This window comes from Macaca mulatta, chromosome 1 (genome assembly GCF_049350105.2).
Source record: "Macaca mulatta isolate MMU2019108-1 chromosome 1, T2T-MMU8v2.0, whole genome shotgun sequence".
In the NCBI taxonomy this organism is placed as follows: Eukaryota; Metazoa; Chordata; class Mammalia; order Primates; family Cercopithecidae; genus Macaca; species Macaca mulatta.
The window spans coordinates 33367986-33380331 of NC_133406.1; the positions used below are offsets into that span (position 1 = coordinate 33367986).

Here is a 12346-nt window from a genome sequence, read left to right on the forward strand (position 1 = left end):
GCTTTTTAAGCTTAGAGATTGCTGTGTTTTAACAGCAGCTTTGAAGCTCTGCTAGCAAAATGAACTACCGATATCTGAGCTGGCAGCTGTAAAACTCCGAATAAATCAGTTACCAATTGGATAGGAGGTTTTTTTAGTTCTATTCCCTCTCTTTAAAAAATTTTTTGCTCTGTTGCATGACAGACACCAAACACATAGTTACTATCAGTGTGACTATACACATACACACACACACACACACACACACACACACACACATATATATATATATATATACACTTTAAGTCTGGTTAAAATAAAAACTTTAGGCAAATTAAATTGATTAATTAATTAACAGAGTTTAATTGAGCAAAGGATGATTTAGGAGTCAGACAGCCCCCAGAACCACGATAGGTACAGAGCGACGCTGGCACTGCCATGTGGTCAGAGAGGATTTCTAAACAGAAAAAGGAAAGTGAACAGAAAACAGAAGTGAGGTACAGAAATAGCCAGGTTAGTTACATCTCGGTGTTTGCCTTATTTGAACATGGTGTGAACAGTTGACTGCCTGTGATTGACTGAAACTCGGCTGCTATAATTGGCTAAGATTCAGCTGTTTGTTACAAGAGTAGGTTATAGTCTCTTTACACATCCAGTTAGATTACAGTTCACTATGTATGAAGAAACTTTTAGACCAAATTTAAATATGTAAGGAGGTAGCTTTAGGTCAAACTTAATCTAACAAATCGTCTCTTTAGGCTGTTTATGTCACTCTGTTCCTATCATAAATGTTCTTATTTGGACTCAAATCCCACTGGGAAATAGCAGAACGGTGGATTTTGTAAGGTGGGAACAAGGACTTCAGGTTACTTTTCTGTAAGGGTTACACCAGAAAGGGCTCTCTCTCTCTCTTTCTTTTTGATAAGGAGTTTCACTCTGTCACCCAGGCAGGAGTGCAGTGATGTAATCTCGACTCGCTGCAACCTCCACCTCCTGGGTTCAAGAGATTCTCCCATCTGAGCTTCCCAAGCAGCTGGGATTAACCACGCCCAGCTAATTTTTGTACTTTTAGTAGAGATGGGGTTTTGCCCTGTTGCTTATGCTGGTCTGAAACTCCTGGGCTCAAGCAAAAAGTGCTGGGATTACAGGTGTGAGCCGCCGCACTGGGCCAGAAGGGGCTTTCTCCTGCTGGAGTCTCCTGTTTTCAGGAGAGAGAGAGAGAAAACAAACAAACAAACAAACAAACAACCGTAGTCTGTTTTGGGATCTATCTGCTTCCATACAGTTTCAGTTTGATTATGTCACATTTAGCATGAGTGACTCCATGGACCAAAGATTCTATTGCTGCAGTGTAGGTAGCAGGGCAGTCTTTTTCTGATGTTTTTAGAAGCCTCAGTCTCCAGGTTCTAGATCATAAAGAGTTTCATTGTCTTCAGTTAGTCCATCATGAAAAGCTTCCTTTATCTGGAAAAAAAATGCACTTTGGCATAAAGCATTAAAGATTTGCAGCATTCAGTCATTTCAGAGTTTAGAAGCAGAGGATACACGAGGCCCTATTATTAGGGGCACAAACCTTCTAGTGACTATTTCATAAGGGGTCAACTTATATTTTCCATTGAAAGTGGATCTAATTGTAATCAATCTGCAATACCATTGACTAAGGCAATCCAGTCGATTCAGTTAGCTTTGTCTAATGCTGTTGTATCTATAAACTTTATTTAACTGTTTTACAACTTGTCCAGTGAAACAAATACCTCTATCATTGAAGATTTCTCCAGAATGCCCCATGGGGAAACACATTTCCTAATAACCTCTTAGCCACTGTTATGCCATCAGCCTTCTTACATGAAAAAGCTTCTAAACATCTAGAAAACATGCACTGAAAATGGCAGAGAAATAAAATCCCTCTATAAACGTCCAAATGGCACATCAGGTAGCAAAAACCTGAAGTTTCTATTGTCTTCCATATATATAAATTGCAGAGCTTTTAATAGTGGAGGCTTTATGGACGCAGGAGGGACCATGTGGTTATCCAGGTTCTCCATGAGTCCACAATTAACAACTAATTTATATTCTCTTAAACACCAGTTTTGTTTCTCCAATACAGATGCATAGCACTGTTTATTAGATGAGTTATCAGAGGTAATTTGGCTTGGACCGTGGAGTTTACTGAAACTGCAGATCTTAACAATTTCATTACCGGCTTATATAGCATGAAAATCTGGCAAAGTATTTCCTTGGTATTCAATTAATTCTTGTCTTGCTTGGATTAACAGTTTTATAAACCAGTCAGTCTCTTCATTAGAATTCTGGGAATTCTTACCCAGTGTAAATGATATCAGGGTCCTTTCTATCCTTTCCATGAACCTTTTAGGAGACACAATACTTTAGCAATTTATTTGCTTCTGAAGAGCTTTCAGAAAATGCATCAGGGCCGGGCACGGTGGCTCACACCTCTAATCCCAGGACTTTGGGAGGCTGAGGTGGGTGGATCTCTTGAACCCAGGAGTTCAAGAGCAGCCTGGGCAACCTAGTGAGACCTCGTCTCTGAAAAAAAGAAAAAAAAAAAAAAAGGAAGAAAGAAAAAAGAAAATGCATCAGAATTAAGCAGTTAACTGTGGAAACAACTTAAAATAGTCATGGTTAAAGACAAAATTGACAAATAAATTCTGTTATTTCTGTTGCATAATAACCATAATTATAACCAATAACATAACAAGGCATATCAGAATTTTAGGAATCTCTTATAATTTTGAAACATATATTAAAAACATATCCATAAAAATATAACTTGAAGAAGGTTAAACATCGTTTCTTGTTTCACAATGTCTCTCATGTAATTTAACATATCAGATAAGCCTGTTCATTATCCCCGTTTTGGATGCTGCAGGGATGCACTGTAATATCCCAAAGTTAGTGTGAAGCCAAAGTGACTTAATTTTGAATCTGAAATTTCAATTTGGAAAGCCTGTCAAATACACTAAATGTTTAAAACACTTAATCAAAGTAGTATCACATGTCACCGTAAAATAATAGTCATTCATTTAGTCAAAGTGATAATTAAAAGATTCTGAAAGCAAAAACCTTTACTCTTTGATAGTGAAGAGGCTCAGTTTTCCAAATAATGCAAAGGCCTAATAAAGACAGCCTAAGACAGAATCTTTCTCTCTTCTCTTCCCCTTTTCTTTTTTGCAGTTTCCTCAAAAGGTGAACAAAAATATTTTACTGACTCTGATTCATACTACATAAAATTCTTCTTTAAGAGAAACCAAATTTTACTATTGTATTAGTGTCTTATCAACACGAAAGTTAATTTGACTAAAACCTTACAAACAAATTCATCCAATCTCGGGCAGCTTTTGAACACACAAGATAAGATTTTCATAAAACTTTTTTAGCCTCTCACAAAATTTTTCTATTTTATCTTTCCCCAAATTTTTATACCCATGTAATTTTATCTATATATTTTATTTCTTCAATTTGAAATAAACTTGAAATAGCTTCTAAACTAGACAAAATTATTTTTTTCAACATACACACATCTTCATGCCTTTACAACTTTCCTCACCAAAAATATATCTTCCATTTTTAAAAAAATACATTCTGTATATAAAATTGTTTCTTTTCTATCTGGTAGTTTTATTTACATATATTAACCTTAATTTTAACTCTTAATAACCCTAATTTCTAGCAAAAACCTAGGAAGTAATTTTAAACTGTTTTATATCAGTATTTGTAGATGAAAATCATTTCCTAATGTTTTAAGAAAGATGTTTCTTCAGTTTTTCTTATTTATTAACAGATCTAATTATATTTAGTTTCCCTATACTATGTAAAAGTAAGATGCCAAGATATATAAACTTAAACTTAGGTTAAATAATTAATGTTTCAATATTTTAACTTACTTAGAAATAACTCAAACATGTTATGACTATCTATTGGTTAATTTAACAGATTAAAGATTTTAAATTACTGAAAAGAATTTTCAAACTATGACATAGGTACCCTCCCGAATATCTTCCCTAATCATCCTGGGCCCTAAGTACCCATATGGCACCCAAGGCAGTTCTGTAGTGAAGGGCTCATCTGGGTCTTGAATTTACATACCAGGTGTAGAGGTCAGGACAGAGGACAACTGTGAAGATGATACCTGGAGGATCAAACCCCTCCTGGCATGGCCAGCTGGCAACACTGGTTCAGGGAGAATGTGCCATTGGAGGTTGGCTTTGCTTTGCAGAGAGTGGTCCAGGCACTGAGGACATATTCCCAGGCCTCACCATGGTCACCTTGTTACCAGCAGTGAATCCATGTGGGTCTGCATCAGCCTCAATTCTTGCCTCCTCAGAAGAAAGAATTTGACTCAAGGGCATAAGGCAGAAGGAGAGAGAGGCAAGTTTTAAAGCAGGAGTGAAGTTTGTTAAAAAACTTTACAGCAGGAACAAAAGGAAATAAAATACATTTGGAAATACTTGACCCTCTATATTTGGAAAAGGGCCAAGCAGATGACTTGAGAGATCAGGTGCATGATTCGACCTTTGACTTGGGGTTTTATATGTTGGCATACTTCTGGGGTCTTGCATCCCTTCTTCTGTTATTCTTCCTTTGGGTTGGCTGTCCGCATGAGCAGTGGCCTGCTAGCACTCGGGAGAGGAGCATGTGCAGTGTGTTTACTGGAGATGTATGCATGCTCACCTGAGGCACTCTTCCCTTATCAAACGTCCCTAGAAAGTCATACACCAGTTAAATTCTGCCATTTTGCCTCTTAATGCACGCCCAACTCCTGAGATCTTATCGGGAAGCTGCTGATCACCAGTTTCAGGTTTTTCTATCTATGAACTGCCTTTCCTTGGCACTGGCTGCAACCAATTAGTGTTTTAGAGAGACAGTTAACAACCACCTGACCATCACTTGATAATCACCTGACATTCAGGTTGGGGGAGGGAGGGCTCTCCCTCTCTGCTCATATCTTACTAGCTACCTATTGTAACAACCTGTCCAGATCCCAGAATCCAGAGGCTCAAAATAAAAAAACAAGCTCACAGTAAGACATGTGCAAGGCTTCAATGTAGCCCAGCATCTGTGCCTTACAGCTTTAGCTAACAGACAAATTAGGCAAATGTCAAAGATATCGTTTCATAACTTTAAAACATGTCATGGAGACAACATAAATCTTTCTGACTAGTAGATCCAGGCAAAAATGTCTGTATTATATTTAACTGACAATTCTGAAGCCAATACTTTTAAAATTAGTTTTCTAAATCAAATATTATTACATACACATAACACATATAGACATACAGACACACATGACAGAAGCAAATTTTATAGCTTTCATAAAGATTCTCATTTGCCAGCTCTCAAACAGTTTTTCTATTTTCCCCGTTGTGACAATCAATCTTCCAATTATCTGTTCCATCGTTCTAAGCAATTGTTAGCTAGGCAACCCTAGATTTGCATTTCTAATGGGATGACTCTTAAGTAAAATAAGGTAGGAAATTTCTATCTCAAAAATCAGAGAACTGAGACTTCTGACCTAAATATTGTACCATAATTTGCCCAAACCAAGAATCAGGATGTAGGTAAAGGCCTAGTTAAGACAAGATGGGAAGAAAAACACCTTAAACAAAGGTAAGATTTGTTCTATAAATTTAAACCAATGATAGGAGTTTCTAGCGACTCAGTCCTCCCTCTTTTCCAAGTGCACAGAGGCAGACACCCTTACAAATGAAGATTTCCTTTATAGATGTAAATTTTATTTACAAAAGCATTTCAAAGCAGCCAGCTAAATGTCAGAAAGGTGTATTTTTGAGAATGATTTAGTTCAATAGGCAGGTTTTTTTTTTTTTTTTTTTAACTTAGCTACTGTTTCTTCGCTAAAATTACCAAGTTCAGGGTGGAGTACATTGAGAAATAGGGCAAAGAAAGCATTCTGTATGTCTGGACTCAGCACGAATAGCTCTGAAAAAGAAGCAAACCTACTTTACCTGAGGCCCTGTATTTTATAAACCCTTTATCCAGGATAGCTTTCTTTTTACTTTTGGCGGTGGAATAGTTATTAAGCCAAAATGGTAGCAGATTTAATTTTTCTTATCAATTAGTTGCCTAAGGTTTTTATTTGCCTTTTATAAAGAGTCTTTTAAAAGAGGTAATAAAAATGTTGAAACCTTTTTAGAAGCTTCTGCACATAAATAGGCATCCCTGGGTTAGCCTAATTTGGGAGCTTTCATTTTTAAATGCACTTTTTAAAGCACAATGTTTTTCATTTGGAACATTCCACTGTAATTTTAAAATATCTTTAGTAACATTTCACCATTTTTGTAAGCATTTGCTGTTTCTAGGGCCTAATACTTATACATGTAAATGTAGGCATAGCCAGAAGGGGGAGTATTCAGTTCTTCAGAAATTAAGAATCCCATTTTTACCTTGACCATTTAGATCCCGTTGATCAACTTAGCCAATGAATTTTCTCCTACCTAACAGTGCCAGATAAACAACAACAACAACAACAACAACAACAATTAAGGGGATAGGACACAAAAAATCTGACAAATTTCTGAAAGCCGAACATTTGACGCCCTGCAGAATTGCAATGCACTGTTAGTTCCTGTCTTGCACAGTCAGACAGCCAAACAACTAACTGGATGCAAGCAGTTAATTATCAGATCCAATCTGATCCTAGACCCAGTCAGTTTTCATTGTAAACTCCAGAACACAGTTCGGATAAAAATGTGCTCTAACAAGCTCAGGTAGCTCAAAACACAAATCCATGTAGCTATAGAATCCAAGAGAGCTTACCCATGATTCCCAGTTGCTGTGAGAAAACAATGAACACAATGGGGCCAGCAGGTACCTTGCTTGGTTACTTGATGCTCCTGGGGGTCACTGGAAGCTCTATTTCAGATGCTACTTCTGACACCTTTAAAAGAAAACCTTTGGACAAATGAACAGAGCTTAATTGAGCAAAGGACAGTTTGTGAATCAGGGAGTCCCCAGAACCAGAATATGTTCAGAGAGACGCTGGTGCTGCCATGTGGCTGGAGAAGATTTATGGACAGAAAAAAGAAAGTGATGTACACAAAATGGAAGTGAGGTGCAGAAGCAGCCAAACTGGTTAGTTTGGCATTTGCTTTATTTGAACATGGTTTGAATAGTTGGTCACCTGTGAGTGGCTGAAGTATGGCTGCTGTGATGGGCTGAGACTCGGCTTCTTGTCCCAAGAGTAGGTTATAGTCTGTTTACACATCCAGTTACGTTACAGTTCACTATGTACAGAAAAGCCTTTAGGCTGAATGCAAAATCTGTAAAAAGGCAGCTTTAGGTAAAACATAATTTACTAGTTCATAACTAAGAATTGGAGCTCTAGTAACTGCTGATAACTCGGTTGCTTGTGCTGATTTAATTCCAGACAAAACATAAGCTTCCAAAATTTCATGAGAAGTCACCACACTATAGAAAGTCTTCAGTCATCCTTTCTTAGCCCAGGACCATGACTCAAATCTGCATTGTGAAACTGGAAGTCTAATAAATCAGGCCAGGGCTTAATATCTTCCATTACCATTGTTCAGTCGTGATCATCTATTTAATCAGAATCTCATAAGAGGGTAGTAGGGTTTAGGAGACTGCACCTTCCAAGTACAATGTTAGGACTACATAATAATGCTTGTTCACAGTTAGTTCAATGGCACACTGACAAATGCTAGGCTTTACGGACTTGTAAGATTGCTGTCACAGCATGTGGGACATGCAAATAAGTCATGTGACCCAAGATAAGACTTTGGGCTTTTTCAGTAAGAATGCTAGCTACCTCTTCCTCTTGCGGACACCCAGGCATTCTCAGTGCAGTGGTTTCTAGAACTGATAAATAAACTATTGGCCTATAGTTTAATCCCAACTTTTTAGCTAATATTTCATTAGCAGCACCTTTATTTTCATAACAAAACAAGTGGAAAGGTTTTCAAAATTGAGATTCCTCAAGACTAGGGGAAAAGTTATAGCTAATTTCAGTTGTTCAAAAGCCTCCTCAGATTCTAAAGACCAGGGAGAGTTATCACGCAATTGCTCATGGAAGGTTTTGCACACTCAGCAGAAGTTGGGATTCATTGTTTTCAATGCCCTACTAATCCCTAAAATTGTCTCAATTGTTTTTCTATAGAAAGTTGCTTGATATGCAAAGTCGACTGACTCCTAGACCGTAACACTTTACAGTCTTCAGCAGACAGTAGATGCTTTAATCTATTTTGTGTTGCTGCTTAGTTTCTGAGGCTACCAGTCAATCATCTACACATTGATTAATTGTAGATTCCTCTGGTGGAACAAATTTCTCTAAGTTTTCCTAAAAAAATAACTAGAGAAAATAGTAGGGGGGCATTATTTGTAGGAATTATTTGCCACAGATATTGGGCCTTTTCGTAAGTAAAAGCAAAAAACATTTAGACTTGCCCAGTAGAGGAACAGAAGAAAAAGCAAAATACAGACTAATCACAGAAAAAAAATTTGTAGATGACAGTACCAAAGTTGGAATAGTTACAGGGTTAGGGGCCACAGGAGTTAATGGAACAATAAGTTCATTTATGTCTCCAAGATCTCATGCAAACCTGTATATCTGTATATCTCTATGAAACTTACCTTCCTTCTTTACTAGAAGTGTGGTATATAACAGGGTGAATGTCCTTTTTAAGTTATTCCCTTGCTGGCCGGGCTCAGTGGCTCACGCCTGTAATCCTAGCACTTTGGGAAGCCAAGGCAGGCAGATCACCTGAGGTCAGGAGTTTGAGACCAGTCTGGCCAATATGGTGAAATCCTGTCTCTACTAAAAATACAAAAATTAGCCAGGCATAGTGGCAAGTACCTGTAGTCCAGGCTACTCAGGAGGTTAAGGCACAAGTATCGCTTGAACCCGGGAGGCGAAGGTTGTAGTGAGCTGAGATCACGCCACTGCACTCCAGTCTGGGCAACAGAGCAAGACTCTGTCTCAAAAAATCATACATACATACATACATACATACATACATAAGATAATATCTTGCTTCCCTTCTTTTTAAATAGAGACAGGGTCCCTCTATGTTGCCCAGCCTAGTCTCGAACTTCTAGGCTCCAGTGATCCTCCTGATCCTCCTGCCTCAGCCCCTCAAAATGCTGGGATTATAGGTGTGAGTCACCATGCCTGGTCCCTTTTCTTCTATAAGGCACATAGTAACCATTTCAGGTGCTCTTTTGTTCAAGGAGCTTCACAAATAGGCCATCTGGAGTACAAAATGTAGTAGCCTTTAATTTGCAGAGTAGGTCTCTCCCCAGTAGGTTTATAGGAGATACAGGAGAAAGTCAGAATGAAGGTAACTTAGTAAGAGCACCTGTCTGTTTGGGAATCCAAGAGAAAAAGGAATAAATGGAGGCTGATGCAAAATACCAACATCTTGTACTGATCAGTTACCAGATGGAAAGCAGGAATTTTCTGAGGAAACTGCAGAATAAGTAGCACCAATATCTACCAGAAAATCCAAGGATGGATGGGGTTCAGTAAAAGTCCTTGACATAGATGGTTTACCACTTCCCACCTCTGAGATTCCCCCAATCTGTCAATTTTGAGCCATTTGCCAACTATTTCCTAGCTGAGGGTTTCACCTTTCTCGGCTTTCCTGACTCTCCTGTCTCTGCAATTTTGGTATCCTCCCGAGTCTCTTTCTATAGTCCTTCCAGTGCCCTGGTATTTTGCAATAACAACATTCAGTTTTCTCCTCTTCCTTTGCTATCTTTATACTTTGCCCGGTATAGGGATTATCCTCCTTAGTAAATAAGTCTCACTGAGCAGCCAACAGCAGTCTTTAATCTCTGTTGTTCTTCTTTGTCTTATCCCTAAACTGAGTAGTGGCTGCTGCTAGGATTTGAACAATAGTCTGTCCTTGCTATCCTAACACCTTTTCCTTAATTTGGGCTTGGCTAGTCAGCAAGAGAGCAGAGACAAAGTTTGCCAAGATTAGGAAGTGATTTTATCTGCTCCTGGGTCCACGCTAGTAAATTCTGAGAAAGCCTCCACAAACTGCTGCTGGAAATCAATGGAGGACTCATTCTTATTCCAGGTACACCATTGCAACTTCTCCCAACTTACCATTAGTGGAAAGGCTTCAAGTACTGCTGCTAGCAGCCGCTCTGGATGGATCTCTAACATGCTCAGTTCTGTAGTTGTAGGGAGTGGTAATCAATTTCCTCTGGTCACAGTGCCACCTTAGGTGGTGGATCATCTCCAGGTCCTCAAACAAGCAAAATGGGCTGGTTGCAGGATTCCCCACAAGACTCAAGTCAGTGCACATCCCTATGTGCAGGGCTGTAAACTAAAAACAAGCTGTGGAGCATTTCTGCAAACTTTTGTGTATCTTCCCGGGGTACAGGAAAAGTCCTTTAGATGGATGATATCGGCAGGAGAGAAGAGCACATAGGTGCTAAATGTTTCCTTTGCATCCAAGGGACCCGGGGGGCTTCTCAGTGGCATCAGATTTGCTGGTGATCTGAGTAAAAAGGGTTGGTTTTCTTTGCATTAAGATAGGAAAAAGGTAGGATTATATGGCATCTTGGTTTGTTTTTCCATACTGGTATATTTATGAACCTAATACCTTTTTGTTTGTCTTTTTCCAAGTAACTCTCCATCCTGCTGCCTTCATACAGGGACATAGTCTTTTATCTGAGTTCTCAATTATTCCAGGATCTTGATTATTTAATTTTATCTTTTTCACCTTTCTAGCTAAATGGTGTGTGGATGAGAAGGGGTCCCTGGAGGTGAAATCTGGTCTAAGGCAAGAAGTGGACTTGGGGATAGGCCAGGGGGCAGTCAATTCTACGTCCTCAAACAGGGCGGTAACTCATTTGCAGCTGGAAAAGTGGCATCCTTTTTTCTCTTCTCATGGAACCCGCTAAGGAGGGAAACCACTTGTCTAAAAGCTCATCACGCATCCCTTTCCAGGAGTCAATCTGAGACAAGGAGGGATAAAGTGAGGCAGCAGGAACGGAGGGAACAAGAATAATCAATGGAGGAGGTTTCTGTGAAAGAGAAAGTGCTCTTAATTCTTGTATTTCCTGTTCTATTTTTTTGTTTCAGTCTTTCTCTCTGGTTATCTAAATCACTTTTAAGTTTCCTCTTAGAATAATATTCATCCCACAAGTACCAGTAACTCATTTGCTTGACATAAGGACCTTCCGAGAACTTCCGCAAATGCAGTAATTTATCCAAATCAAAGGGAGCCATCCCTAGGCCACTGCAGGACTAGGATCTGATGTGTATATCCATTCCAAATGTGAGAGAGAGACGTAAGCCATTCAAGAGAGTCCAACAGGCAACATTCCTGGCATCCCATATTTTTCTACCATGAACCTAATGGTGATCTTGATGAGATTTTAGAGCCTGTACTTCACATGTTTAGTCAATAGCAAAAGCTTGAATTTGTTATCATCCAATTACTATTCCAAACAAGTAGAGAGGGAGAAGGAGACTTTTTAAAAATCAGGGTCTCTTACCTGACTGTGTGTGGACACAGACCTTCAGTTGTCTACTTCATTCAGAAACTGCCAGCCATCTTACCTTCATTCACAAAAATTATTGAGAAAATTAAAAAACCAAGATCTTGTCCCAACCCAGAAATTCCCTCCACAAATGTAGTAGAGAAACAAAACACTTTTTTTAATTTAATTTTTTAAATAATTTTTTTTTTTTTGAGATAGTTTCTCTCTTGTTGCCCAGGCTGGAATGCAATGGTGTGATCTTGGCTTACTACAACCTTTACCCGGGTTCAAGAGATTCTCCTGCCTCAGCTTCCTGAGTAGCTGAGATTACAGGCAGGCACCACCATTCCCAGCTAATTTTGTATTTTTAGTAGGGATGGGATTTCTCCATGTTGGTCAGGCTGGTCTCAAACTCCCAACCTCAGGTGATCCGCCTGCCTTGGCCTCCCAAAGTGCTGGGATTACAGGCGTGAGCCACTGTGCCCAGCCTAAATAATTTTTATATAAAAAAATAGAGACAGGGTCTTGCTATGTTGCCCTGGCTGATCTCAAACTCCTGGACTCAAATACTCCTCCTGCCTCAGCCTCCCAAAGTGTTGGAATTATAGGCATGAACCACTGCACCTGGTCATACAACATTTTTATTTTTATTATTGAATAACCATTTCTTTGTATTAGTGAATAACCATTAAACCAGAATGTGATGTGCATCACATGCAATTGCTAAGAGATTGCAAAGGCAGAAAGGAAACTCCCCCCTTAAACAGCCAAGCAGATACAACCCAGTACATTCATGCTCCCAAGATAAACAATCACTAGTCCTTAAGTAAGAGACAACACCTTTTGTCACACAGAGTTTGTCCTAAATTTATCTTGG

General features: G+C 38.9%; 1 long non-coding RNA gene across 3 annotated transcripts; it reads right to left on the reverse strand.

Annotated features, from left to right (window-relative positions):
- Positions 1–318: 318 nt before the first annotated feature.
- Positions 319–11593, reverse strand: LOC114679339 (uncharacterized). Of its 3 annotated transcripts, XR_013411940.1 has the most exons (5): positions 11485–11593; positions 10085–10481; positions 6775–6909; positions 2303–2526; positions 319–1443 (listed from the first exon to the last, which is right to left on the reverse strand). It is a non-coding gene; the product is annotated as an uncharacterized LOC114679339 (long non-coding RNA). The 3 variants fall into 3 exon arrangements; XR_013411936.1 differs by lacking the exons at positions 10085–10481; positions 11485–11593 and having other exon boundaries at positions 6775–8804; XR_013411937.1 differs by lacking the exons at positions 6775–6909; positions 10085–10481; positions 11485–11593 and having other exon boundaries at positions 2303–2633.
- Positions 11594–12346: the final 753 nt, after the last annotated feature.